Below are 27,062 nucleotides of genomic sequence, written 5' to 3' on the forward strand. Positions count from 1 at the left end.
TGACCCCAATCACAAGGGTGGAACCTCCCAAAGGCCCCACCTCCAAATACCGTCACATTTGGGGATTAGGATTTCAACACATGAATTTTGAGGTGAGGAGCTCTTTCAGTCTATAGGCCCCAACTGAGATAGATCTTATATACAGTACTTAAGAAGAAGTAAAAAGTGCAGCTCACAGAGGTTAAGTGTTTTGCCTAAAGCTAAATATATTAATGACAGAGCTCAGATTCTAGCCCAGAACAATCTGGCTCCAAAGCCTACCATTGTTCTCAATGTACCAGTGTTTGCAAAGTGGGGGACAGACGTGCTGTGAACAAGCTTAAGAGAAACAAGGCATAGCATTACATAACACTGAATTCCATAGTGGGGGGAATTATTCCCATTTAATTGTTCTGTTAACATCTGGGAGGAAGTTTCAGTTTGATGGACTATGTCCTTATAGCTCTTTATTCCTGCCAACCTCTCATTTTACAAAGAGCCTCGGGCTCAGAACATTTGGTAACTTTCTGGCTAGTATTTAATAATGTGTTTTTTCAGAGTACTTATTTTTTTGGTTACCTTCTAATTATAGAAAATGATGCTTTTAAAAAATTTACATAACAATGTGAAGTTTCTAACTTATACACTTAAATAAGAAGTGAGTAGTTTTTTAAAATATTCAGAAATTGCTAGTGGAGATGGATGTTGTAATTGTGATAGTGGCCCATGTGAATGACATTGGGGACACTGAGGTACTGCACCTTACTCAATGAGACTTTATTAGATAAGCAGTTATTGTGGGAAATGGCTGCTAATGGTAAAGGGAAAAGAGCACCCCAAGAAGAGATAATGACTCTTAAAATGAGAAGCATATTAAGATATGATGTATTTGTAAATGGTGAACAGTTTGGGAAGCTAAAATACATATGGTGCAGGTTGAGGCATGAAACTGGCAATGTTACTGTTGCATAATAATTTCAAAATAGAAATGTGATTGGTATTAAATACCATCTTTGTCTTTCTGGCTTTCTATTGTGAAATTTCCTTTCCTTTTTTGTAAGAAGGTGCCATAACATTGATTAAAAACTTGAAAAGCTTCATTCTGTATAAGCAGGTAAGAGGTGAAGATGAAAGGAATCAAAATATACCATCCCAATATATACCACTTTAGCAAAAGGATTGTTTTAGGCTATAGGCAGTTGGAAAGCAGCGAATGCAGGAAGTACTATCTGCCTCCCTTTATTGGCCTATTATGAAGGTCTTCCCCCTTCCATCTCCCATACCAGAAGGAAGAAAAGCAGTGATTATCACTGAAAACAGAACATCAGCACAAATAAACCTTACTAAAATAACCAGTATCTTCTGTTATATATAGTTCCCCCATATATTTACATCCCCACAGTCTACCACTCCTAGAAGCCCAATATATTTTCCTTAGTCTTACCCCTTCTCTATAAATCCAGCACTTTTTGCTAAAATAGTATATAACCTCTGAGACTAACTGCTTCATTTCTATGAAGACCTCTATCACATGTAAAAATTAAGATATTAACACTAAATAAAATCTATATGCCTTTTCTCCTGTTAATCTAGCATTTGTAGTCTAATTCACAGGCCCCAGATGCAGAACCTAACAAGGTAGAGGAAAAAAATTTTTTTCCTCTTATATAAAGCCCTTTTAAGCAAATAAGCCATATCACAAACTTCTCAGAAAGGAATGTTGGGGAAAAATTGGCTGTTTTTAGTTTGAAAAATATGCCCCCAGAGTGAGATATACCTGTCTCCTTGAAGAAATGTGTTTTAGGACAATTCATGATATTTTCCAATCCTCTACCTCCAGTTGCTTCAGGTAAAGTAATAGTAAAAGAAGTACATGGTAACTTATACACAAGGTAGGTTATATTCATTTCCAACTAATAATAAATAAGTTAATTTTCTGAGAAAGGCCGAAAACAAGTGGTTTGGTCACAGTTAAATATTCTTATGTAGAAAGCCAAGACTGAGAGACCATTAGGCTCGCTGGAGTATACAGCCCTCTTTCTCTTTGTTTCTTCATGCTTCTGTGACTTCTACAGAGGAAAAGGAGTACCTTTGAGAGAGAGGAGATGGGAAAGAGAATTGAAGCTTTCTTATGATTTAATTCAAACACCTTAGGTGAGGTAAATATTATTATTATTTTATTTTGTTTATCCTTTCAAAGAACCAGCTTTTGTCTTTGTAGATTTTTGCTATGGTCTCTTTTGTTTCTTTTGCATTTATTTCTGCCCCAATTTTTAAGATTTCTTTCCTTCTACTAACCCTGGGGTTCTCCATTTCTTTCTTTTCTAGTTGCTTTAGGTGTAGAGTTAGGTTATTTATTTGACTTTTTTCTTATTTCTTGAGGTATGCCTGTATTGCTATGAACTTCCTCCTTAGCACTGATTTTACAGGATCCCACAGGTTTTGGGTTGTTGTGTTTTCATTTTCATTCATTTCTATGCATATTTTGATTTCTTTTTTGATTTCTTCTGTGATTTGTTGGTTATTCAGAAGTGTATTGTTCAGCCTCCATATGTTGGAATTTTTAATAGTTTTTCTCCTGTAATTGAGATCTTATCTTACTGCATTATGGTCAGAAAAGATGCTTGGAATGATTTCAATTTTTTTGAATTTACCAAGGCTAGGTTTATGGCCCAGGATGTGATCTATCCTGGAGAAGGTTCCATGTGCACTTGAGAAAAAGGTGAAATTCATTGTTTTGGGGTGAAATGCCCTATAGATATCAATTAGGTCTAACTGGTCTATTGTATCATTTAAAGTTTGTGTTTCTATGTTAATTTTCTGTTTAGTTGATCTATCCATAGGTGTGAGTGAGGTATTAAAGTCTCCCACTATTATTGTGTTGTTGTTAATTTCCCCTTTCATACTTGTTAACATTTGTCTTACATATTGCGGTGCTTCTATGTTGGGTGCATATATATTTATAACTGTTATAACTTCTTCTTGGATTGATCTTTTGATCGTTATGTAGTATCCTTCTTTATCTCTTTCCACAGCCTTTGTTTTAAAGTCTATTTTATCTGATATGAGTATTGCTACTCCTGCTTTCTTCTGGTCTCTAATTGCATGGAATATCTTTTTCCAGCCCTTCACTTTCAGTCTGTATGTGTCCGTTGTTTTGAGGTGGCATGACATGATCCTTTACATAGAAAACCCTAAAGACTCCACCAGAAACTTACTAGAGCTAATCAATGAATACAGTAAAGTTGCAGGATATAAAATCAACACACAGAAATCACTTGCATTCCTATACACTAATAATGAGAAAGTAGAAAAAGAAATTAAGGAAACAATTCCATTCACCATTGCAACGAAAAGATAAAATATTTAGGAATATATCTACCTAAATGAACAAAAGACCTATATATAGAAAAGTATAAAACAGTGGTGAAAGAAATCAAACAGGACATTAATAGATGGAGAAATATACCATGTTCATGGATCAGAAGAATCAATATAGTGAAAATGAGTATACTATCCAAAGCAATCTATAGATTCAATGCAATCCCTATCAAGCTACCAGCCATATTTTTCACAGAGCTAGAACAAATAATTTCACAGTTTGTATGGAAATACAGAAAACCTCGAATAGCCAAAGCAATCTTGAGAAAGAAGAATGGGACTGGAGGAATCAACCTGCCTGACTTCAGGCTCTACTACAAAGCCACAGTCATCAAGACAGTATGGTACTAGCACAAAGACAGAAATATAGATCAATGGAACAAAATAGAAAGCACAGAGATAAATCCACACACCTATGGATACCTTATCTTCGACAAAGGAGGCAAGAATATACAATGGAGAAAAGACAATCTCTTTAACAAGTGGTGCTGGGAAAACTGGTCAACCACTTGTAAAAGAATGAAACTTGAACACTTTCTAACACCATACACAAAAATAAACTCAAGATGGATTAAAGATCTAAACGTAAGACCAGAAACTATAAAACTCCTAGAGGAGAACATAGGCAAAACACTCTCCGACATAAATCACAGCAGGATCCTCTATGATCCACCTCCCAGAATTCTGGAAATAAAAGCAAAAATAAACAAATCGGACCTAATTAAAATTAAAAGCTTGTGCACAACAAAGGAAACTATAAGCAAGGTGAAAAGACAGCCTTCGGAATGGGAGAAAATAATAGCAAATAAAGCAACTGACAAACAACTAATCTCAAAAATATACAAGCAACTCCTGCAGCTCAATTCCAGAAAAATAAATGACCCAATCAAAAAATGGGCCAAAGAACTAAGCAGACATTTCTCCAAAGAAGACATGCAGATGGCTAACAAACACATGAAAAGATGCTCAACATCACTCATTATCAGAGAAATGCAAATCAAGACCACAATGAGGTACCATTTATGCCAGTCAGAATGGCTGCTATCCAAAAGTCTACAAGCAATAAGTGCTGGAGAGGGTGTGGAGAAAAGGGAACCCTCTTACACTGTTGGTGGGAATGCAAACTAATACAGCCACTATGGAGAACAGTGTGGAGATTCCTTAAAAAACTGGAACTGGAATGGAACTTATGACCCAGCAATCCCACTGCTGGGCATACACATGGAGGAAGCCAGAATTAAAAGAGACACGTGTACCCCAATGTTCATTGCAGCACTGTTTATAATAGCCAGGACATGGAAACAACCTAGATGTCCATCAGCAGATAAATGGATAAGAAAGCTGTGGTACATATACACGATGGAGTATTACTCAGCCATTAAAAAGAATACATTTGAATCACTTCTAATGAGGTGGATGAAACTGGAGCCAATTATACAGAGTGAAGTAAGCCAGAAAGAAAAACACCAATACAGTATACAAACGCATATATATGGAATTTAGAAAGATGGTAACTATAGCCCTGTATGTGAGACAGCAAAAGAGACACAGATGTATAGAACAGTCTTTTGGACTCTGTGGGAGAGGGAGAGGGTGGGATGATTTGGGAGAATGGCATTGAAACATGTATACTATCATATAAGAAATGAATCACCAGTCTAGGTTTGATGCAGGATACAGGATGCTTGGGGCTGGTGCACTGGGATGACCCAGAGGGATGATATGGGGAGGGAGGTGGGAGGGGGGTTCAGGATTGGGAACACGTGTACACCTGTGGTGGATTCATGTCAATGTATGGCAAAACAAATACAATATTGTAAAGTTAAAAAAAAAAAAGACACTAACTTAAGAGCAACTTTTAAAGCAAAGAAATACTTATGGTATAATTTGGCACCTTTTTTACTTATGATAACTTATGTAGCAACTAACCCAAGATTCAGGGCAAACTATATTACTTAAGGCCTTCTGGTCAAGGCTTACTACCACCACCTGCAGTAACAGACTGAACTGAGAGGTGTTGGGGCAGCAATGATTAATTAAGTTATTAAATTATTGGAAATCTCTAACACAACTTGTAGATTTAATATAGTTTTAATTTTGTTTTCTATGTTCGCTTTTCTCATTTCACCCTGTTTTTTGTTTTGTTTTGTTTTGTTTTTACTAGCACAGTATTTTATGACTTTTAAAATTTTATCCATAATAATACAGGAAGCTTTTACTAAGGAACCTTCATTCCTAAGCAGGTCTGGCCTTTCAGATAGGAAGACAAGACACTGTCTCCATATGTATTGAGTCGATCAAAAAGTTCCTCTGGTTTTTCCATGGGATGTTACAGAAAAATCCAATACACTTTTTGGCCAACGCAATACTTGGGTTTGTTGGCTTCCTGTCACAAATATCCACTGTTGAATACTACCTTTCCAGAATTTCTCCAAAGCATTCTCTTGGTAAGTTTGTTTTAGCTGGTAAGGAAGACACTACCTAAACTTGGTTTAACAGTAAGGAAAGCATTATCTAAACTGTCTTGGTAGCATCTCAGAGCAGGAAGGGCAAAGTTAGGGTACTTATGACACTTTGGAAGTCTGGCTTAGGATGGGTGTTTCATTGTGGGAGCTAGGACTGGGCAAGGATCATGATGTATTAGTTTAGTATTGGTGGACAGCCAGGTGAAGATTTTGACTTGAGGAGTTCAAAGGAGTCTTGAGGAATAAACTGTTGTTTGCTACTTTCTGTTGAAGGGTTGATGAGTCTTCCAGGAAGTTCGTGGAGTGCACAACTAAATGATTTCCAACTTCTATCATTTATTCTTGGACAAGAATTTCCTGCTGTAGTAATGTTATATTGATAACTGGTGAAGTGGAATGGTTAAGTCAGGTTACTGTGGATGGTAAGCTGTGTAGATATAGTTTTGATTCATGTCACCCAATTCCCTATTTCTGCCCTTACTCTGCTGAAGATTCATTCAGGTTTTTTGGTCCTCATGATAGCACACTGAAAATTGTGATTAGGATCAGGAGTTAATATATTTTGTATAGCCCAGTGCTCAGCAAGTGTTCATTTCCTCTGCTTTCAAAGGCTTCTGTTAAGATGTGGAGCAACTGGAATGCTCTCATACATTGCTCATGAAAATGAAAAATGGTGCAGCGACTTTGGAAAACAGTTTTGCAGTTTATTTAAAAGATAAACATAAACTTACAGTACAATCCAACAAATCTACTCCTAGGAATCTACCCAAGAGAATTAAAGATATGTGTCCAAAAAAAAGCTTGTGCATGGATGTCCATAGCAGTGTTATTCGCAATAGCTAACAAATAGAAACAACTCCAATGCCCATCAGCATTTGAATGAATAAATAAAATGTGATATGTCCATGCAGTGGAGTATTATTTGGCAATGAAAGGAATTAATTATTGTATATGCTGCAACATGGATGAAACTTGAAAACATTATGCTAAATAAAAGAAGCCAGTCGCAAAAGACCACATATTTGATCATTGCACTTCCATGAAATGTCCAGAATAGGTAAATTTATAGACACAGAAAGTAGTGATTGCCTGGGGCTAGCAGGTGAGAAGAAGATGATGAATTGGGAGGAATGAGGACTACCAATGGTCATGGGGTTTCTTATTTGGGGTGATGAAGATGTTCTAAAATTGTAGTGATGATTGCAAAACTCTGTGAATATACTAAAACTAGGATGGTATGTTTTAAATGGGTGAATTTTGTCATGTGTGAATTATATCTCAATAAAGCTATTTTTTTAAGTGTTCCCATAAAATGTAAGTATTCATTAGAGAGAGTCGTGCTGTAAAAGAATATGTTAACTGAGTGCTAAAAGTGAAATTTCAGGAAAGGAATCTTGGATTTGGTAAAAATTAGGACGAGGAGTGGGAAGGAGCAGAGTCTGGAAAAGGACGTGCCTGTGGAGCTAGTGAACTGGCACCACCAACCTCTCTTGGTTCAAACACTGCCTGGGCTTGCCCTTGCAGCCAGCCAAATCACACAGGGGTGTGCTCTCTGTGCTTTGGCTTTTAGAGGAGGACCATTTTTTAGAATACTCATTCCTCAATGTGACAGCTATTTGTAGTGATAATCAGTAATAGCATTATTTTCTTGATGCTTTTTTTAGTATTAAAACAGTTGACCCTGCAGACAAGTGAATATGTTTTTATTTTAAAGATACTTCTATTTATATAGATTTTTCAAATTTAGAAAATATTTTAGTGTAAATTAAAATTTGCATCTATCAAACGGAGAGTACACCTTACAGCTTGTATTCTGTTTTACTGTTTAAATTTTAAACAAATGTCTCCAAGTGGTCATATAAAATAACAGTATTAAAATAACTCTAGCTCTGTTTTCTCATCTTTAAGATCACTGTGCAATCACTGTTTATTTAGAATCCCCAGTTTAAGTGTAGGAATATGTAGCCTCACAGGGTTGGAGATGTGAAGTGCTGGCTGAAAGAGAGTTAACACAATTCAGAACAGCTCACACTGTTCCGAGCTCATTCTCAAAAAGAATATCTGTAGCCAACTGCATGTATGTAGGAGACCCGCTGAATAACAGAGAGCCCTCAGAATAACTTCCATGTAGAATACAATGTTTACTAACAGTTAAATTATTAAATTGTGCTAACTTGAAGCTTATACATACATTATTAAAACTCAGGGGTAACCGGTAACCATTGTGGTTGTCTCAAAGTTAGGCCAACAAAAGACTTTTTCAGGGAGGAGCACTTTATCACTGGCAGTGTTTAGAACTGTTGGCACATGGTGATAATAAAAAGCAGACCAAACTTTAGTCGGTTTTATTACTGTTTTTGAAATCTCTACACATAATGTACCCCCCTCCATGCCTGTGCCAGGGCAGACTGCTCCCACTACCCTACACTGCAATGCCACTGATGTTGCTGCCTAAGTAGATGTAATTGTATTCATGGAAAGTGATGGCTTATGTATTCTATTAATAACAACTATAGATACTGCAAATAAAATGTGTAAGTCTAAGAGTAAAAAACTGTATCCCTTAAGTCTAAATGTGCTGTAAATAAGTTAAATAAGCCTAGCACTGAAATTAAACAGTCAACTTTTAGCAAACTTCTAAGCTCACGGAGATTCTAAAGCCCACATTAAGTTGTAATAGTTAAAATGGGTTTTCCAAGGTAAAAATTGGTTTTGTTCATTAAGAAGAAAAGACTGACTTTTTAAATTTTAGCTTTTATCAAAGTGTAGTTGATTTATACTGTTGTGCCAGTTTCTGCAATATAGCAGAATAACTCACTTATGCACATATAGACATTTTGAATATTCTTTTCTATTATGTTTTATCACAAGATATTGAATATAGTTCCACGTGCTATATAATAGGACCTTGTTTATCCATCCTATATATAATAGTTTACGTCGCTAATCACAAACTCTCAGTCCTTCCCTCCCTCACCTTACTCCCCCTTGGCAATCATAAGTCTGTCCTCTATGTGTGAGTCTGTTTCTATTTCATAGATAGGTTTATTTGTATCATATTTTAGATTCCATGTATCAGTTCAGTTCAGTCGCTCAGTCGTGTCTGACTCTTTGCAACCCCATGAATCGCAGCACACCAGGCCTCCCTGTCCATCACCATCTCCCAGAGTTCACTCAGACTCACGTCCATCGAGTCCGTGATGCCATCCAGCCATCTCATCCTGGGTCGTCCCCTTCTCCTCCTGCCCCCAATCTCTCCCAGCATCAGAGTCTTTTCCAATGAGTCAACTCTTCTCATGAGGTGTCCAAAGTACTGGAGCTTCAGCTTTAGCATCATTCCTTCCAAAGAAATCCCAGGGTTGATCTCCTTCAGAACGGACTGGGTGGATCTCCTTGCAGTCCAAGGGACTCTCAAGAGTCTTCTCCAACACCACAGTTTAAAAGCATCAATTCTTCGGTGCTCAGCCTTCTTCACATTCCAACTCTCACATCCATACATGACCACAGGAAAAACCATAGCCTTGACTAGGCAGACCTTAGTCGGCAAAGTAATGTATCTGCTTTTGAATATACTGTCTAGGTTGGTCATAACTTTTCTTCCAAGGAGTAAGCGTCTTTTAATTTCATGGCTGCAGTCACCATCTGCAGTGATTTTGGAGCCCACTTATTCCATGTATAAGTGACATCATATGGTATTCGTCTTTCTCTTTCTGACTTCACTTAGTATGATAATCTAGTTGCATCCATGTTGCTGCAGGTGGCATTATTTCATTCTTTCCTATGGCTGAGTGACATTTCATTGTATATATGTATCACATCTTCTTTTTCCATTATCTGTGAATGGACATTTCCATGTTTTGGCTGTTGTGAACACTGCTGGTATGAACATAGGGGTGCATGTATCTTTCTGAATTATAGTTTTGTCTGAGTATATTCTCAGGAGTGATATTGCTGGATTATTGTTGTTGTTTAGTTGCTAAGTTATATCAGACTATTTGTGACCCCATGAACTGCAGCATGTCAGGCGTCCTTGTCCTTCACCATCTCCCTGAGTTTGCTCTAACTCATGTCCATTGAGTTAGTGATGCCATCCAACCATCTCATCCTCTGTCACCCCCTTCTCCTCTTGCCCTCAGTGTTTCCCAGGATCAGGGTCTTTTCCAATGAACTGGCTCTTCGCATCAGGTGGCCAAAGTATTGGAGCTTCAGCATCAGTCCTTCCAATGAATATTCAGAGTTGATTTCCTTTAGGATTTACTGGTTTGATCTTCTTGCTATCCAAGGGACAAGAGTCTTCTCCAGCACCGCAGTTCAAAAGCATCAGTTCTTCAGCACTCAGCCTTCTTTCTGGTCCAGCTCTCACATCCATACATGGCTATTGGAAAAACCAAAGCTTTGATTATACAGACCTTTGTTGGCAAAGTGATATCTCTGCTTTTTAATACACTGTCTAGGTTTGTCATAGCTTTTCTTCCAAGGAGCAAGTATCTTTTAATTTCATGGCTGCAGTCACTGTCTGCAGTGATTTTGGAGCCCCCAAAAATAAAATCTGCCACTGTTTCCACTTTTTCCCCATCTATTTGCCATGAAGTGATGGGACTGAATGCTGGATTATACGGTAATTCTATTTTTAGTACCCTGAGGAACCCCTATACTGTTTTCCATAGTGACTGTACCAACTTACATTCCCACCAACACTGTAGGAGAGTTCCTTTTCCTCCACATCCTCTCCATCATCTGTTATTTTTAGACTTTTTAATGATGGTCATTCTGACCAGTGTGAAATGTTGCTGTGTTTGTGCTGTGCTTAGTCGTTCAGTTGTGTCTGCCTCTTTGTGACCCTATGGACTACAGCCAGCCAGGCTCTTCTGTCCTTGGGAATTCTCTGGGCAAGAATGCTGGAGTGGGTTGCCATGCTCTCCTGCAGAGGATCTTCCCAATCCAGGGATCGAACCCAGGTTTCCCACATTGCAGGCAGATTCTTTACCAACTGAGCCACCAAGGAAGCCCAAGAATACTGGAATGGACAGCCTATCCCTTCTCCAGGGGATCTTCCTGACCCAGGAATCGAACCAGGTCTCCTGTATTACAGGTGGAGCTACCACGGAAGCCCTGTGAGATGATACCTCACTGTAATTTTATTTTGCATTTCTTAATAATTAGTGAGAGCTTTCCTGGTGGCTCAGCAGTAAAGAATTCACCTGCAATGCAGGAGACACAGCTGTATCCCTGGGTGAAGAAGATCCCCTGGAGAAGGAACTGGAAACCCACTCCAGTATTCTTGTCTGGGAAATCCCATGGATAGAGGAGTCTGGCAGGCTACAGTCCATGAGGTCACAAGAGTTGGACACTGCTTAGTGACTAAATCACCACCACCACAATCATTAGTGATGTTGAATATCTTTTCATATGCCTACTGGCCATCTGTGTGACAAGAGACAAACTCTTACAAACTACTTAGAACCAGAAGTTGGGCTCTTTGGGCACCTGACACACATTTTGTTTTTAAATGTTGAAAATATTTTAGTATAAAAAAATAGCTAGAGCATGAAAGGAGAAAATAATAAGCAAAAAATTGTAACAATACTGTATAACAGCATTTGACATAGTAAAGGCATATTGTCTGGGTTTACCTATTTTTCATTGGAAAGGTGTATGAAATATAAGATAAATATATACAAGGAAAAGCAAAACCAATTGACCCAACACCCTGAATCATTAAGAATCCTAGAGATGTCTTATAATGTACTCATATGTTAGAGATCTAAAGTTTGTTTGAACAACTAAAATATCCCATCAACCCATGCATCCATTCTCTTTCTTACCTGCCTAAATTTCTGCCCTTTTTACTTTTCTTTTTTTAAAAATTCTTCATTCATTCAGTTCCCCTTATATTCCAGGCACTATGCTAAGTAGTAAATCACAATGATGAATGTTATCATTTCTTCCTGCAAAAATCTCTCAGTCTGAGGGCAAAGACAGACGCACAGACAACTTATTATCATTCAGTATGGTTAGTGCTGCAATGTAAGACGGTACGGAGACCTGCAGGAGCATCAGGGAGGGGGTAACTAGCCTTTTATGAGCAGAGAGGAACTCTACAGGAGGTGACATCAGACTGTGGCTGGGAACTTCACAGGTGGCGAAGTACACAGGTGGGGTGGGAGGTGGTAGCTGAGCAGAAAGAAGATATTCTCCCATGAGAGTTCAAGACCCGTTTTGCTTTCTTCTTGTGTTCTTCAATTTGATATTGAAGTAATTTTAAAACTAATTTATCCTCAGTGTTTTACTGAGTACCTCAAATGGGCAACATTCAGTTAATGGGAAATTGCTGGATTATTGACAGCTTACATTAATTGATTTTGTATTTTTTATGTTAATTAATTTATTTTAATTGGAGCCTAATTACTTTACAGTATTGTAGTGGTTTTTGCCATACATTCACATGAATCCAAGCCATGGGTGTATATGTGTCCCCCAAGATTTTGTAGAACAGGTTGTCAAGCTCACTTAAATAGGACCTTTACAAACTTGAATTCTTACTCAAATATTTTCTTTCTGCTCAGCTCTATACACAAGAATGATTTGGGATAAGTGATACTTTATAATTTTTCCCCATCTCCATCTTTCAAGTTTAAGAGGTCCTATTAATTCCAATTGTCTATAACTTGACACACAAAACTTTTTACACTGCTTGATTCCTTTGAGAACAGGGTTAGGGAAGCTAATATACCCTGCCCTGAGAACTCCTTTCTCCAGAAAGCTGTTTTAGGCTGAAGGGCCTACTCAACCGTTATTAGAAATAATGCCATCAATTCCATCAAAGGGCTGCTTTCTCCAACCCTTGAAGCTCCCAACCACAGCAAAACCAGTCGAGAAAAGGAGAGCTGCTTTTTCTCAGAAATAGAGCTTCTCCCACGTGGATTTAGATCAATGAAAATTCACTCAACTAAACCCTAGATGTATGCTTATGCCTTATTGTTTTCTAAACTACCACAATATCATTCATCCCACATGTTCTTCTTATACTGTGACATTGACATTCCACCTATAGACTAGAGGACACTGTGTTTCCCTCATTTTGAATCTGGGCATTATCTGCCTGGCTTCCACACAACCATACATTCTCCTGTCATTTTGTTTTTCCTGTTGGTCAGTCTGAGAATGGTCTAATACTTAGATATTTCAGAGGCTTAGAAGAGGGAGAAAATGGGCATTTCTGCAGTTCTATGACTAGTGACAACCTCCCTTAGAGTTGTCTGACTTTTACAGTTTTAAGTGCTTTATATTGCTGCTGAGGGTGCAGAGAACCTGAATCTCTCTCACCTTGCTGTGAATTGGTATAGCCGCTCTGGAAAAAAGACTTGCTAATTTCTTGAAAACTAAATATGCATTTCCCATGCAACCCATGCAATAATACTCCTAAGCATCTGTCTCAAAAAAATGAAAACTTATGTCCACAAAAAAACTTACATACTGTTGTTGATAGCAAGTTCATTAGTAATAGTTAAGAATCTGTTAACAACCACAGTGTCTCCCAATAGGTGAATGGTTAAACTGTGGTACAGCCATACCGTGGAATACTACTCATCAATAAAAAGAAATGCATCCAACAACTTGGATGGATTTCAAAGGTGATATGCTGAGTGAGAAACGCCAGTATCAAGAGGTCAAATCACATATTATCTGTCAGTTCAGTTCAGTTCAGTCGCTCAGTCGTGTCCCACTCTTGGCGACCCCATGAACTGCAGCACGCCAGGCCTCCCTGTCCATCACCAACTCCCGAAGTCCACCCAAACCCATGTCCATTGAGTCAGTGATGCCGTCCAACCATCTCATCCTCTGTCATCCTCCTCCTGCCCTCAATCTTTTCCGGCACCAGGGTCTTTTCCAATCAGTCAGTTCTTTGCATCAGATGGCCAAAGCATTGGAGTTTCAGCTTCAGCATCAGTCTTTCCAGTGAATACTCAGGATTGATTTCCTTTAGGATGGACTGGTTGTATCTTCTTGCTGTCCAAGGGACTCTCAAGAGTCTTCTCCAACACCACAGTTCAAAAGCATCAATTCTTTGGCACTCAGCTTTCTTTATAGTCCAACTCTCACATCCATACATGACCACTGGAAAAACCATAACCTTGACTAGACAGACCTCTGTTGACATAGTAATGTCTCTGCTTTTTAATATTCTGTTTAGATTGGTCATAACTTTCCTTCCAAGGAATAAGCGTCTTTTAATTTAATGGCTGCAATCACCATCCACAGTGATTTTGGAGCCCCCAAAAATAAAGTCTGACACTGTTTCTACTGTTTCCCCATCTATTTGCCATGAAGTGATGGGACCGGATGCCATGATCTTAGTTTCTGAATGTTAAGCTTTAACCCAACTTTTTCACTCTCCTCTTTCACTTTCATCAAGAGGCTCTTAAATTCTTCACTTTCTGCCATAAGGATGGTGTCATCTGCATATCTGAGGTTATTGATACTTCTCCTGGCAATCTTGATTCCAGCTTGTGCTTCTTCCAGCCCAGCGTTTCTCATGATGTATTCTGTATATAAGTTAAATAAGCAGGGTGACAATATACAGCCTTGACGTACTCCTTTTCCTATTTGGAACCAGTCTGTTGTTCCATGTCCAGTTCTAACTGTTGCTTCCTGACCTGCATACAGATTTCTCAAGAGGCAGGTTAGGTGGTCTGGTACTCCCATCTCTTTCAGAATTTTCTGCAATTTGTTGTGATCCACACAGTCAAAGGCTTTAGCATAGTCAATAAAGCAGAAATAGATGTTTTTCTGGAACTCTGTTGCTTTTTCCATGATCCAGCGGATGTTGGCAATTTGATCTCTGGTTCCTCTGCCTTTTCTAAAACTGGCTTCAACATCTGGAAGTTCATGGTTCACGTATTGCTGAAGCCTGACTTGGAGAATTTTGAGCATTACTTTACTAGCGTGTGAGATGAGTGCAGTTGTGCGGTAGTTTGAGCATTCTTTTTGCATTGCCTTTCTTTGGAATTGGAATGAAAACTGACCTTTTCCAGCCCTGTGGGCACTGCTGAGTTTTCCAAATTTGCTGGCATATTGAGTGCAGCACTTTCACAGCATCATCTTTCAGGATTTGAAACAGCTCAACTGGAATTCCATCACCTCCACTAGCTTTGTTCATAGTGATGCTTCCTAAGGCCCACTTGACTTCAACTTCCAGGATGTCTGGCTCTAGGTGAGTGATCACACCATTGTGATTATCTGGGTCATGAAGATCTTTTTTGTACAGTTCTTCTGTGTATTCTTGGCACCTCTTCTTAACATCTTCTGCTTCTGTTAGGTCCCTACCATTTCTGTCCTTTATTGAGCCCATTTGCATGAAATATTCCCTTGGTATCTCAAATTTTCTTGAAGAGCTCTCTAGTCTTTCCCATTCTATTGTTTTCCTCCATTTCTCTGCATTGATCACTGAGGAAGGCTTTCTTATCTCTCCTTGCTATTCTTTGGAAGTCTGCATTCAGATGCTTATATCTTTCCTTTTTTCCTTTGCTTTTCGCTTCTCTTCTTTTCGCAGCTATTTGTAAGGCCTCCTCAGACAGCCATTTTGCTTTTTTGCATTTCTTTTTCTTGGGGATGGTCTTGATTCCTGTCTCCTGTACAATGTCACGAACCTCCGTCCATAGTTCATCAGGCACTCTGTCTGTCAGATCTAGTCCCTTATTTGTAATTCTGTTTATATAACATTCTTAAAATAACAAAATTATAGAGATGGAGAAGAGTTTCATAGCTGCTGGGGATCAGAGATGGTGGGGGTTATGGAGTGTGTGTGAATATGAAGGGGTAGCATGAGGGAGATCTTTATGGTGGAATAATTCTATCTCTTGATTTTGGTAATGGTTGCACTATGTACACTGGGATAGAATGACATTTAGCCATACACTTTACATTATGTCAAATTCTTGGTTTTGATGTTGTATTATCATTACATTAAGATGTAACCATTAAGGGAAATTTGGTGAAGGTTACATGAGACTGAACAACAACAGCATGAGACCAAGCAAACTCTAAAAACTCCAAGAGATAGTGGAGAAGAGGGAAGCCTGGCCTGCTGCAGTCCATGGGGTTGCAAAGAGTCAGAAACAAGTGAGTGAATGAACAGCAACAACAATGTGAGACCAGTCTCCATACTATCTCTGCAACTTCCTAAGAATCTCTTTGTTCAGTCACTAAGTCATGTCCGACTCTTTGCAATCCCATGGACTGCAGCACTCCAGGCTTCCCTGTCCTTCACCATCTTTTGGAGTTGCCCAAGCTCATGTCCATTGAGTCAGTGATGCCATCCAACCATCTCATTCTCTGTCACCCTCTTCTTCTGCCCTCAATCTTTCCCAGCATCAGGGTCTTTTCCAATGAGTCAGTTCTTCGCATCAGATGGCCAAAGTATTGGAGCTTCAGCTTCAACATCAGTCCTTCCAATGAATATTCAGGACTAATTTCCTTTCAGATTGACTGGTCTGATCTCCTTGCAGTCCAAGGGATGCTCAAGTCTTCTCCAACACCACAGTTTGAAAGCATCAATTCTTCAGTGCCTGGCTGCTAACTAAAGAATTTATCTGTTTAAATGTCCCATTGAAAATTACACAGGTGAACAGCAGAGGAAGTGAAAACACAATTTAACCCTATCGGGAGAAGGAAAAAGGGAAAAGAGGGTGGGGCTTTAAAGAACTAAACACTTTAATAAGAAAATCAGGGATAATTTTCAAATTTGATCATTTTAAAATGGTAGTATATCTGGCAAGAGAGACAGTGCTCTTCATTATGAACATTTGTTGTTTTTTTCTAATAACTTTGTGAATGTATGTTACTCTAATAATTAAAAAATAATAATAAGTGTTAGTTGCTTGGTCAGGTCTGACTCTTTACGACGCTATGGACCATAGCCTGCCAGGCTCCTATGTCCATGGGATTCTCTAGGCAAGAATACTGGAGTGAGTAGCCAATCCCTTCTCCAGGAGAGCTTCCGGACCTGGAGATCAAACCCAGGTCTCCTGCACTGCATGCAGATTCCTTACCATCTGAGCCACCAGAGAGGCCCCAATAATAATAAAGGAAGGGCTAATCACTGCAGATGGTGACTGCAGCCATGAAATTAAAAGACACTTGCTCCTTAGAAGGAAAGTTATGACCAACCTAGACAGAATATTAAAAAGCAGAGACATTACTTTGTCAAGAAAGGTCCATCTAGTCAAGGCTATGGTTTTTCCAGTGGTCATGTATGGATGTGAGAGTTGGACTATAAAGAAAGCTGAGTGCCAAATAATTGATGCTTTTGGACTATGCTGTGGAGAAGACTCTTGAAAGTCCCTTGGACTGCAAGGAGATCCAACCAGTCCATCCTAAAGGAGATCAGTCCTTGGTGTTCATTGGAAGGTCTGATGTTGAAGCTGAAACTCCAATATTTTGGCCACCTGATGTGAAGAGTTGACTCATTTGAAAAGATGCTGGGAAAGATTGAAGGTGGGAGGAGAAGGGGACGACAGAGGATGAGATGGCTGGATGGCATCACCGACTTGATGGACATGAGTTTGGGTAAACTCTGGGAGTTGGTGTTGGACAGGGAGGCCTGGTGTGCTGTGGTTCACGGAGTCGCAAAGAGTCAGACATGACTGAGCAACTAAACTGAACTGAATTAGCGATTGATTGTTCAGTAGAAAGACGCTAGACAGTAAGGGCTTTGGTTAGGCAAGGAGTCGTTGAATGTCTTCTCCAAGTTCAGTGAGGGGGAGGGTTAGGGAGAGCGTGGGGAAAGGGAAGAAGGGGAAGCAAAGTGAGAGCTTGAGCAGTTGGGCAGCAAGGAGACAGCACTAGGGCAGTCTGAGGAGGCACTCGGGGAAGGAGGCCTGCTGGTGACAGACGCAGAGGTGGCCGGGGCCAGCTGAGAGTCCTCTTTTCTGCCCCCTGCACTCCCTCCCTCTCTGCTTCTCCGTTTCCTCTTTCACTGGCTGTAACATGGGCCTGAAATAGATTTTATTGCAATTTTTGGTGTACTTATTGACTATAGGTTTATGTTTCCTGTTCATAATTGGAAAAGCAGATGAGTTAAATGTTTTCTGTTTCTCACACACACAAAAATACTAAACTAAATTGAGTTGCTTTTTATTTCTCTGTGGTCTTTAGTTGACTTCCTTCTGTGGGTGAGTAGTCTTCAAAGACTTAACCCCCTCACCCCCCAACCTACACTATTTCTTTTGGTAAATGTAATCTGCCTTCTCATATGCCATAATTTTATTGTTTCCCTGGTGATTTGTGCTCTTTTATGACACTTTTCATTATTTTAACCAACTCTAAGTTTTATCTATGAGGTCATAAGTTGGTCACTTTGTAGCTTAGTATATAATATTCAAATTATTTCTAAACTCATTTTTCACCTTTACCTATATTTTTCCAGTAGAAAAGGGAAGCAGGAGTTTCATTCCACTTAGTAAATCAAGATTAAATTTCAAGTTTTAGTTAAATAGTGAAAACAAACACCTAGATTATAAGTGTCAGCATATGAAAATACCAACTGGAAGTTTACACAGTTTGAGCAGAATTCTAGCAGAAAATTATTTATTAAAATAACCTTTGTCTTTATCATATAAATTTAGCTCAAATATACAGTTAGAAATCATAAGAAAAGATTAAGTTACCTGTATTCAGTTTGAAAACTTATAAGGAGTTAAAGGCTCCAGTGTAGGAAGCCTAGGGCAAGAAAAGTCAAGAATTGGCATCCTGGCCATAGCATGGCAGGAATATTAGACTGGAATCAGAAGACATGAGGTATAGCTCTAGCCTCTTACTAGCTCTGCGACCTTACTAGCTATCAAATTACTTGAACTCTCTGAGAATCTATTTCTTTATCCATGAAATGGAGATAATAATTGCTTCTATATCATAAAGCAATTGTGAGAACTCATTGAAATAATGAATATGAAATGCTTGACATAGTGCTTGGCACATAGTAAATATGTAATAAATATTAACTTGCATTTATATATTATATATTTATAATATTTATGACTTGTTATATGTAATATTTATATTATATATTATAATGACCTTTGAGCAACATAGGTTTGAACCATGTGGATCCACTTATACGTGGTTTTTCAATGATAAGTACGACAGTTGTTGTTTAGTCGCTAAGTCATGTCTGACAGTTTTGTGAACTCATGGACTGTAGCCCACCAGGCTCCTCTGTCCATAGAATTTCCCAAGCAGTACTGGAGTGGGGTTGCCATCTCCTTCTCCAGGGTATCTTCCCGACCTGACCCAAGGATCAAACCTACATCTCCTACATTGGCAGGTGGATTATTTTCCACTGAGCCATCAGGGAAGCCCAAGTACAACAGTACTACATGCATGACACAAAGTTGGTTAAATCTGCAGACGCAGAATCACACATGGACAAACTGCATATAAGGCAGGCCAGCCATGTTGTTATATGTGCATTTTTGACTGCATGAAGGGTTGGTGCTCCTAACCCCTGCATTGTTCAGAGGTCAACTGATTATATACTATATTTAATATACTATAATATTTTATTGAAATATTAAAATTGTTATATAAGGATAACTAATAATTTGCCATCAATGTTACTATGACTGTTGCTGCTGCAAATTCACCATTTTGCTTCAGGTAAATGATTTTACCTATTTGGGTGTCTGTTAGAACATATTAGTTCTCACATCTCTGTTTTTTTGTTTTGTTTTTGTTTTTGTTTTTAATTTTTAGTTTTACTTTATTTTACTTTACAATACTGTATTGGTTTTGCCATACATCAACACGAATCCACCACGGGTGTACATGAGTTCCCAAACATGAACCCCCCTCCCACCTCCCACCCCACATCATCCCTCTGGGTCATCCCCGTGCACCAGCCCCAAGCATCCTGTATCCTGCATCAAACCTGGACTGGCGATTCGTTTCTTACATGATAGTATACATGTTTCAATGCCATTCTCCCAAATCATCCCACCCTCTCCCTCTCCCTCAGAGTCCAAAAGTCCATTCTATACATTTATGTCTCTTTTGCTGTCTCGCATACAGGGTCATCATTACCATCTTTCTAAATTCCATATATATGTGTTAGTATACTGTATTGGTGTTTTTCTTTCTGGCTTACTTCACTCTGTATAATCAGCTCCAGTTTCATCCATCTCATTAGAACTGATTCAAATGTATTCTTTTTTTTTTTTAATGTTTTTTTTTTATTTATTTATTTTTTTAATTTTAAAATCTTTAATTCAAATGTATTCTTTTTAATGGCTGAGTAATACTCCATCGTGTATATGTACCACAGCTTTCTTATCCATTCATCTGCTGATGGACATCTAGGATGTTTCCATGTCCTGGCTATTATAAACAGTGCTGCAATGAACATTGGGGTGCATGTGTCTCTTTCTATTCTGGTTTCTTCGGTGTGTATGCCCAGCAGTGGGATTGCTGGGTCATAAGGCAATTCCATTTCCAGTTTTTTAAGGAATCTCCACACTGTTCTCCATAGTGGCTATACTAGTTTGCATTCCCACCAACAGTGTAAGAGGGTTCCCTTTTCTCCACACCCTCTCCAGCATTTATTGCCTGCAGACTTTTGGATCGCAGCCATTCTGACTGGTGTGAAGTGGTACCTCATTGTGGTCTTGATTTGCATTTCTTGAATAATGAGTGATGTTGAGCATCTTTTCATGTGTTTGTTAGCCATCGATATGTCTTCTTTGGAGAAATGTCTATTTAGTTCTTTGGCCCATTTTTTGATTGGGTCGTTTATTTTTCTGGAATTGAGCTGCATAAGTTGCTTGTATATTTTTGAGATTAGTTGTTTGTCAGTCGCTTCATTTGCTATTATTTTCTCCCATTCTGAAGGGTGTCTTTTCACCTTGCTTATAGTTTCCTTTGTTGTGCAGAAGCTTTTAATTTTAATTAGATCCCATTTGTTTATTTTTGCTTTTATTTCCAGAATTCTGGGAGGTGGATTATAGAGGATCCTGCTCACATCTCTGTTTTAATGTGACACTCCAACTCAGCTCTCTTTTGCTTAAGACTTACCGTGGACCACTCCAGTTAGGTAGTGATCTGTGTTCTGTCCACACATAGGGTGATACTGGACATTCTTTTCTTTCTAAGGTTATTACATAAGCAAATTCAGTGATACTTAGTCCTTCAGCAACAGAAGAGTTTATTGACAATGAACCTAAATTCTTTTCATGATCTATAATTATTTGCCTAAGCCCAGGGTTCTATCAGATGTCTTTTCCTTGTCAAGGCTGCTCAGCCTGTTTTCTTAGGGGTCCTCCCCTACAACTAGCTGCAGATCTAACTCACCCAGATTCTTTCCTCCCTATCCCAGAAAATAGTTTAAAAGAAAAAAGTTCCTTTTCTCTTTTGGTTTTTAGAGTTATTCCACTAATCTCTGGAGACTTCTGAGGTCGAGGTAGTTCCCAAGGTTCTAGAAATTGGATCCTGGTTTCTATGTAATCACCCTGGGCAGTGAGTTCCTGCTGCCCTTTCATTTCCTGGTAATTTCTCTCAATGCTCACAGTCCCCAGACTACCACTTCCATTTAAATTATAGAAAACTAAGGACAACTTGGGAATATCCTGAGGTTGAAGTAGACCTTGTTCCTTACTCCCATGCTCAAAGGAGAGCATCTCTTTCTGGGCTTTCTTCTGGGTCTGAATCTTATCTACACATTGGGTCAATTGTCCAAGGAAAACTTCCACTTCTCTTTCTCTCTCTCTCTCTCTCTCATTTCTAACATTCTCTTTTTCAGTTTTTTTCTCTTTGCTTTTCTATTTTTGAGGATTCTATTGACATATCCTCTAGCTCAGAGATTCTTTCCTCGGGTGGGTCCAGTCTTATCAGCAAGCCCATCAGTGACATTCTTCATTTTTTGTTACATTGAGATATTCTCTAGCTCAGAGATTCTTTCCTTGGCTGGGTCCAGTCTATTAGCAAGCCCATCAGTGGTATTCTTCATTTCTTGTTACAGTATTTTTGATCCTTATCATTTCTTTCTGGTTCTTTTTTAGGATTTCTTGGAAAATCTCTCTACTTACATTGCTGTCTATTCTTGCATGCTATCTTCTTTATCCATTAGAGCCCTCCTTGCTTTATCCATTGATCATAGTTGTTTGAAATTCCTGGTCCAATAATTTCCAGCATCCCTGCCAGGTCTTATTCTGATGCTTACTCAGTCTCTTCAAATTGTATTTTTTGCTTTTTGGTATGCCCTGTAATTTTTTACTGATAGCTGGACATGGTGTACTGAGTGAAAGGAACTGCTATATATAGGCCTTTAGCAATGAGGTGGGAGATGTCGGGGAGGGGAAATGTTCTACAGTCTCATGTTTAGGCCTCACCCTTTCAGTGACTGTGTGTTTCTGGACTGCAAACTTCAAGGTGTTTCTCAATTTTTTTTCCCTCCTCTTAGGTGGGACAGGATGTCCAGAATGTTTTGAGGTTGGGTATTTCCCTTCCCAACCTTTAGGTCATTTAGGCTCTGATAATACCTCAGTAGATAAGGCTCTGGTTAACTGGTTTCCCCTGAGAGTAGACCTTGTTAAGAACAAGAGTACTCTGCTGTATTTCAATATGCTTCCTTTTCTCCACTTCCTGCTGAAAACCTGAGGGATTTTTCTCTAGCATTTACTGTGGGAACCTGGTTGAGATCCTGGTGGTATATCTCAGTATTGGAGCCGGTGGGCATGACTGGGTCCCTCTGGAGTTTTTAACTCAGAGTCTATCACAGTTCTGGTTTCCCTGCCTGGCCTCTGGTTCCCAAGATGGTTTCCACTCCCAGGTCTCCTCTCTGGTTAATGGTAATGACATGTATTTGCCATCTGACTCTCTAGTCTTGGAAGCAGCAGTGTGCCCTGTGTCCTTCGCTCCCTTATGGACCCAAGAAGAGCTGTTGATTTCTCGGCCTACTCAGCTTTTTACTTATTGTTAGGATGGGATGGCAACTTCCCAGCTCGTTACATGTGGAATCAGAAACTAGAAATCTAATGTTCTCTTTTTTAATTAACTCTTAATTATGAAAGTAATGCATGAATAAGCTATTCTTGAAAAAATATATTCCAGATAAGAGGAGCTTTCTTTTTATTCCATCCCCAGTCTTATTCTCATCTCTTTCTCCTTAGAGGTTTCCACTTTCACCATTTTGTTGTGTATTTTTACAAATTTCATATGTATGTTCATATTTGGAGACCTTTATAATATAATGGGGGGCTTCCTCAGTGGCACAGATGGTAAAGAATCCACCTGCAATGCGAGAGACACAGGAGACGCAGGTTGGATCCCTGGGTCAGGAAGATCCCCTCGAAAAGGAAATGGCAAGCCATTCCAGTATTCTTGTCTGAAAAGTCCCATGGACAGAACAACCTGATGGGCTACAGTCTGTGGGGACCATGGGGTCGCACAGAGCCAGACACAACTGAGCCCACAAGCAGAAAACGTTAATATGACAGACCTATCTAATGCTTGAAAGTGCTGCAGGAGGCTACAGCATGGAGGCACTCTGCTTTATTTAGCAGTTTCCGTTTTGACGAACTTTGACAGTATCTCTGACTTCAAGAAATAAAGTAGTGCTCAATGAAAGAAGCCAATCACAAAGGACCATGTATTGTATGACTCTGTTTATGTGAAATATCCAGAATAGGCAAATCTATAGAGACAGAAGGTAGACTAGTGGTTTCCTGGGCTGGGGTGAGAGGGAGAGCAGTGTTGGGAGTGAGGAGTACAAGATTTCTTTTTAGGGTAGTGAAAATATTCCAAAATTGATGGTGTTGATGGACATATGACTCTGTGAATATACTAAAAGCCATTGAATTGTACACAGTATCAATGACTTGTATGGTATGTGCATTATATCTCTATCAGTTCGGTTCAGTTCAGTCGCTCAGTCGTGTCCAACTCTTTGTGACCCCATGAATCGCAGCACACCAGGCCTCCCTGTCCATCACCGATTCCCAGAGTTCACTCAGACTCACGTCCATCGAGTCCGTGATGCCATCCAGCCATCTCATCCTCTGTCATCCCCTTCTCCTCCTGCCCCAAATCCCTCCCAGCATCAGAGTCTTTTCCAATGAGTCAACTCTTCGCATGAGGTGGCCAAAGTACTGGAGTTTCAGCTTTAGCATCATTCCTTCCAAAGAAATCCCAGGGCTGATCTCCTTCAGAATGGACTGGTTGGATCTCCAAGGGACTCTCAAGAGTCTTCTCCAACATCACAGTTCAAACGCATCAGTTCTTTGGCACTCAGCCTTCTTCACAGTCCAACTCTCATATCTATACATGACCACAGGAAAAACCATAGCCTTGACTAGACGGACCTTAGTCGGCAAAGTAATGTCTCCGCTTTTGAATATGCTGTCTAGGTTGGTCATAACTTTTCTTTCATGCTGTATAAAAAAAAGAAATATATTAATAATCTCATTAGATATGCTTCTTCAGGGATGATTAAATCAGAGACCATCTCCAAGGTCTGTCTACTAGTGCTGGTGGTATTTACCCTCAGCTCCTCATCTATATAGGCAGCATGTTCAGTGATAAGCCTAGTCTCTTTAGCAGTTAAGATTTTTTGGTTTAGGCCATGACCTATGTGACCGTAACCTTTGTAAAGAAGTGAGGAAAGGGGTAAACAGGGGCTGAGTGGTGTAGACCCCTTGTGGTTTCCATCATCTATCCTAAGAGCGAGAGTCAAGCGGGAAACTTGCTCTCACCCCATTTCACTTGTGACTCTAGAATGAAGGGTAGCAAACTCAATGTCCCGGCCTGAGCAACAGACAACACTTCCCAGAGTGAGCTCTCCAAAGAGTTCTTCATCACCTCCTGGTAAAAATGGGCCCTCTCCTTAGGAGTACAAAAATGTTCTATATGCCTGGCCCAGAAGTCAGGCTTACCAAAGAGGCTGGAGCAGTTTCTGTCTCCTTTGAACTGGAGGCCTCTCTGTGAAGGCTTTTCTACAACTGAAGTGGTTTCAGATTTTGTATTGCTGACTCTGAGGCCCTTAGAGTAAACACTGCTATTATATTAGGAAACAGTAAATAATCAATCACCATATGTTGAATGCCTAGTATATACCACTCATACTAGTAAATTCTCATAAGAACCCCTATGACAAAGATACCATCTCCTTTCACAACTGGGAAAAAAATGAGGTTAAGTAGCTGATCTGAAGTCTTATATATATAGTTTCCCAAAGCCTGCACCCCTTTGGATACATTATGCTGTCTTCCATGTATGTTAGCCTTGAAAATTATGCTAAGGACTTGAGGACATGAGGTCAGAGGCCTTACTCAACTAATCCTTGTCTCATTCACCACCTCTTGCAAGCTGCTCAGCATACAGTTGTTCCTGGTACATGTCAGTGGAAATGTACTCTTAGAACCTTCTGCCTTACTTCATCTGTGCAGGCCATGTCTGAGCGTGGCCATGTACTACTTGAGGCACAAGTTCCCTATTGGGCTCACACAGGAGGCCAGGTGGAGCCTTTGACTAACTCCGAGAAAGGGATTTTCTTTTTTTTTTTTTTTGATCTTTTTTTTTTTTTTTTTTTTTTTTTTAAATTTTAAAATCTTTAATTCTTACATGCGTTCCCAAACATGAACCCCCCTCCCACCTCCCTCCCCACAACATCTCTCTGGGTCATCCCCATGTACCAGCCCCAAGCATGCTGCACCCTACGTCAGACATGGACTGGCGATTCAATTCTTACATGACAGTATACATGTTAGAATTCCCATTCTCCCAAATCATCCCACCCTCTCCCAAAGAGTATGTTAAGAAGAGTCTAAGGGAAATGTTAGAAAATTAAAATCTGTGGAATCAGCATGAAGGCTGCTTATGGATTGCATTAGTCATGGAAGGTAAATTCACTCTGAAGAAAGCAGAAAAGTGGAGAGATGGGGAGGATTTAATTAAGTTCAGTCAGTTCAGTCAGTTCAGTCGCTCATTCATGTCTGACTCTTTGTGACCCCATGGACTGCAGCACGCCAGGCCTCCTTGTTCATCACCAACAACTGGAGTTTACCCAAATTCATGTCCGTTGAGTTGGTGATGCCATCCAACCATCTCATCCTCTGTCATCCCCTTCTCCTCCCACTTTCAATCTCTCCCAGCATCAGGGTCTTTTCAAATGAGTCAGTTCTTCACATCAGGTAACCAAAGGATTGGAGTTTCAGCTTCAGCATCAGTCCTCCCAATGAATATTCAGGACTGCTTTCCTTTAGGATTGACTGATTTGGTCTCTTTGCAGTCCGAGGGACTCTCAAGAGTCTTCTCCAACACCACAGTTCAAAAACATCAATTCTTCGCTGCTCAGCTTTCTCTATGGTTCAGCTCTCACATACATACATGACTACTGGAAAAACCATAGCCTTGACTAGATGGACCTTTGTTGGCAAAGTAATGTCTCTGCTTTTTAATATGCTATTTGCTAGGATGCAAATGACAGGTATAGGAGTTAACAAAGAATATTCAGAAGGAAGTAACCCCAACCACAGTCATCCCTAGTGCACATGAGCATGTGTGTATCAGATTAGGAAGGAGAGAAAATTAGAGGCCGGCCAAAGCAGAATAATGCACATTGGAAAATGGTTACATGTTCATAGAAACAAATAAAACTGACCTCTGTAACAGAGGTTCTATCTCCAGACAAAAACCAAGTCATCAACTATAGCATCTTGCCTTGATGGAAGGTAGAGACTACTCTATTTGGAAAGTAGTTTTGTTCTGAAATTAGAAGTAAAGCCAGATAAGAACAGAAAAGGATTAAAGGAATCCTCTTCCTCTGGATTAGGACTTCAGGACTTGGAGCCCAGAATAGATAAAAGTCCTCCTTAGAGAGACAGCTTTGAAAATGAGCCTGGCCTAACTGTCAGTGCCAGAAATGAATAGGGCTGGACTTGAGGACCCTTCCTTGCCTACCAATTATTTTGTGTGAGATTTTTTTTCAATGTGGCTCTTTTTAAAGGGATTTTTGGATGCCCTCTATTCTGCTTGTAATTTCTTCATCTCATGAAATAAGCCAGTGGTCCATGAACATTGTGACTTCAAAATTGGAGTCTGATCTCTGGAGTAAGTAAATCATGAATTCAGTCCTAGATCTGCTATGAACACATTATGAGACACTAGTCAGTTCCTCAATTTTTTCTCCATGTCTCCTTTTGTAACAGAGATAATGTAGTTTTATTGGTCAGTGACCTCAGGATAAATGCT

At 39.5% G+C, this 27,062-nt stretch overlaps 1 protein-coding gene across 1 annotated transcript in view; it reads left to right on the plus strand.

Moving 5' to 3' along the window:
• Positions 1 to 27,062, plus strand: part of HPSE2 (heparanase 2 (inactive)) — a 697,385-nt gene that overhangs the window by 573,588 nt on the left and 96,735 nt on the right. The gene's annotated exons all lie outside the window — the stretch shown is intronic.

Source organism: Capra hircus, chromosome 26 (genome assembly GCF_001704415.2).
Source record: "Capra hircus breed San Clemente chromosome 26, ASM170441v1, whole genome shotgun sequence".
NCBI lineage: Eukaryota > Metazoa > Chordata > Mammalia > Artiodactyla > Bovidae > Capra > Capra hircus.